Source organism: Gekko japonicus, unplaced genomic scaffold (assembly GCF_001447785.1).
Source record: "Gekko japonicus isolate JY-2015 unplaced genomic scaffold, Gekko_japonicus_V1.1 scaffold683, whole genome shotgun sequence".
In the NCBI taxonomy this organism is placed as follows: Eukaryota; Metazoa; Chordata; class Lepidosauria; order Squamata; family Gekkonidae; genus Gekko; species Gekko japonicus.
The window spans coordinates 492,717-496,923 of NW_015162499.1; positions in this window are offsets into that span (position 1 = coordinate 492,717).

The window sequence follows — 4,207 nt, forward strand, 5'->3', positions numbered from 1 at the left end:
ATGATTTCCTGGTGAGTGTGGCCAACTTGGGAGCCAGCCGGAACTCCGTTCCTGTGCGTTCCTGCCCCAAAATAGCCCTGTATTTATTTATGCATGCTTCTTCTAAGGGAAAAACAGAATTAGGAGTAGATGATGTTCCACAAAAGAACTGTAGGAATGAGGGGATTTCAGTGGTGAAGCAGATATTTAACCGTGCCCTTTGAGTGCTACTTTTCTGTGGCAACTTTTCCTGAACTGTTTTTTCGTTCACAGCATTTGAGATACAATATACTTGGAGGAGCGAATGTGTGTCTGGAATGCCATAGTGGAAAAAACAGCTGGGGGGAAAGGTCAAGGGGGAAGGCAGGGTTAAATAATTCATCGTGCTGTTATGAAAACTGCTCTTCCCCAAAGCTGTTTTCTCCAGAAGAAGCAGCCCCTGTGGTGTTAATATATGTGTTCATATGTGGTTAGTCTGATTCTACCTGGAAAAAGATAACAATATTTACAAGTGTAATGGAGTTGCTCGAAAATTCTGGAAGCATTTCCATAAGTGTGTGGGGGGAAACATTAAAGCCATTTTTTAAAAAACTCTGAGAATTATATCCATGATTACATTCTTATCATTTATTTTTCTTTTGTGGAACTCAGCAGATATGCTCTGAAGGTCAGGTGTTAATTGTACTTTTCATGTCAACAAAGGCTTTAAAAGACAAAAGGCCTGGCTCATTAAGGTAAGGGTTAATTCAGATGTGCATTTTATTTCCTCAAAGAGGAGTCAGTAAGTGGGAAAGCTGACACTCATACAAATGAGAAGTGCTAAGATAACACAGCATGCCATTTCCCTTATAAATTATGATTTCGGTGAAGGTCTTATGAATGCTGGAGAATTGTCCCTGCTGTCTTAAGCAGAATTCACACCCGTCTAGGTCTGCGGAAGTCAGTGGGCTTAGAAGGGTGTAATTGTTTAGGATGGTACTGTAAACCAGTGTTCCCTCTAAGCTGTGAGTGTAAGCGGCCACTCATTAACATAGTATGACAGACCCATGTCACTTTACCCTCACTCTGAGGCAGATTTTCTCGCCAAAATTCTTTTAGTTCCCTGCAGTGACTGAGCAGCCCCTAGTAGTCTGTAAATGAGGCTGCGATCATACGCACAATTAGACCGGGCAGATCATACGCACAATTAGACCGGGCGAATGCCAGGCAGATTTAAAGGGAGTGATCAGACAGCAACATCTGTGAAGCATTCCGCAGCCATCGGCAACTCTTTCTGCTCCGCCCCAGAAGCGGAGTTAAAAGACTCCGGGGAAAATCTAGTAGTAAACAGGTTATGATGGTCCACAGATGGACTTTCACCTGTCTGATTGCTCCAGCGTGCTCTCATGCCATTGGGGTGGTCTGATCAGGCCATTGTCCCCCCCCCCCCTTTTGCAGTATGTGCATCATCGCAAACTCCATAGGGAGCCCTCAGTGTGGAGGTGCGGTTCATCGATTCCTTGTTTAAGTGCATGGGAAGCAAACAGCACAAAAAAATGACTCACAGTTGTGTTTGATCACACACTGGCGGGCTGTGCCCACAGTTTCAAAGGGAGGCGTGATCTCGCAACTGCGAGTCAAATTCCTCCGGAGGAAAAAGACTCCGGGGAAAATCTGGTAGTAAACTGGTTATGATGGTCCATAGATGGACTTTCACCTGTCTGATTGCTCCAGCGTGATCTCATGCCATTGGGATGGTCTGACCAGGCCATTGTTTCCCCCCCCCCTTTTGCAGTATGCACATCATCACAAACTCCATAGGGAGCCCTCAGTGTGGAGGTGCAGTTCATCGATTCCTTGTTTAAGTGCACGGGAAACAAACAGCACAAAAAAATGACTCACTCACAGTTGCGTTTGATCACACACTGACGGGCTGTGCCCACAGCGGGAGGCGTGATCTCGCAACTGCGAGTCAAATTCCTCCGGAGGAAATAGCCTCCCATTTTATCTGGCACGTGTGACTGCACCCTGAGTGTGGTTTTTAAAGACTTTCCGTTCCACCCTGTCTACAGAATATGATTAGCCCATCCCAAGGAACCTTTCTTTGGAAAAGCAGGAGCCCTCTTCTTATTTCCCTTTTTGAAAATGGCACCAGAGACTGATTAACAATAAAACAAAAGAACAAGTTTATCCAACAGGCAGGGATGGGGATTGCAGACGTAAACATTGTAGATGGTACAGAATTCACTTCTTTGCACAGCAAAATGATGTTATTAAAGCTTGTTTTCAGGCATTCTTAGTTCTTAGCAGTAAGAGGTGTTTTACGTAGTATATTAGTTACAGCAACAATGTTTCCTCAAAGAGTTTCCCGTGGCAGTTCAGATTACCTGGAGTTCATCACTGACTTTGTGAACCTCACTCCTTTGTTAAAATTACAGTTTATCCCTATTTCCTGAGATGTCTAAAACCATTTTCCCTTTACAACAGACCAGGGTCCTCCTCAAAGCTAAACCCTCTTTGACCCTGGGCAGGAATTAATCTTCTTCCCCTCAGAAGGATTAACCCTGTCCCGCCCCCTCTTTTGGCTTGAAAGGGGGTTTCCACACACTACCCCAATCACTCTTGCCAAAACTCTCTCCCAGTTCTGGAGTCTGTGTAAAATGGAGTTCAGCTTGTGCTGACATGGATACTTTGAATTCTTATATTGCAGAGGTTATATTCTGCTTGAGATGTGAACTGTTCCGCTCAGTGGGGGGGGGTGGGAATTAGAGGGAACATTGCTGTAAACATACTGAGAGAAGCTTGAGGAAACTCTAATACTTTAAGGGTGAACCCAAACCAAGGATAGTTGTGGTGTTTGGAACATGGGGGACACCCTGGAACACTGCAGTTATGGCCTTTGATGGAAAAGTTGGAAAAACCACCACACCTCACAGCCAAAAGCCAAGAGACAGAAAAGCAACAGGTCCAGCAAATATTTTTTCACTGAGCTGATTTCCGATACACTTTGGATATGACCATTTTCCCACAGTTTGGTGTAGTGGTTAAGTGTGCGGACTCTAATCTGGGAGAACCGGGTTTGATTCCCCACTCCTCCACTTACAGCTGCTGGATGACCCTGGGCAAGCCATAGTTCCATCAGAGTTGTTCTCTCAAGGACAGTTCTGGAAAGAGCTCTCTCAGCCCCACCTACCTCACAGGGTGTCTGTTGTGGGGAGGGGAAGGGAAAGGAGTTTGTAAGCTGCTCTGAGACTCTGAGACTGATTTCCCACAAGCTGCTGCTCCATGCTCGCTCTTCCCTTTGCCGCAATCGTACGTGTCAATTTCACACTAAGTGCTATGCGGCCGCATTCTGCCCTGCAGCTTCACCCGATTTTCCCCACGTCTAATCAATCCTGTTTTTTGATCCCCGCATCTACTCAATCCCTGCCTGATTCCCCCCACATCTACTCACTTGAGACCAAAAAGCACAGAAATTTTTCTGGTGACAAAAATGTACCAGCGTGGCAAGAGATTGACTGGCCTATATCCAGGGGCTGTGGCTCAGTGCAAGACTATCTGCTTGGCATTCCAAAGGTCCCAGGCATCTCCAGTTAAAAGAATTGGGCACTTGGTGATGTAAAAGATGCAAAAGTCCTCTACCTGAGACCAGGCCCGTAGCTAGGATTTTTTAAAGTCGGGGGGCATTTAAATTTCTTAGGGGGCCCTGGCTAATTGATACCCGGCTCCTTCCCCACACCTGCTGCCACTCAGGGGCCCTGGGCTGGATGGGAAGTTGTGGGGCCAGTAAGTCAGGGGGCCTAGCCCCGAGGTGCCCCACTGTAGCTACGGGCCTGCCTGAGACCCTGGAAAGCCACTGCCACCCTGAGTAGACAATACTGACTTTGATGGACTGACGGTCTGATTCGGTGTAAGGCAGCTTCATGTGTTCAGAACTAAGCATGTTCAAACACTTACCAAGTCAACTTGTGTCCCGTTTGGACTATTCATCTGTTTTTTGACCTGTGTGGCAGGTTGCTATGCCATATTCTTTCCTAACGTTTCAGCACACTGCGGGCCATTGCAGCTGAAGCCCTCTTGTGGAGCACGTTCATGGTGACATCGTGGCATCCCTATCCACAGCAGACCACTGTGTGGAGCGACTGCCGTGCAGATACAATTTCAAGTTGCTTCCACATGGTGGTTGTATCACGTCCATCATCCCTAGAAGGCAGATAAAACAGATAAAACTTAATTGTCATCTGCTGAA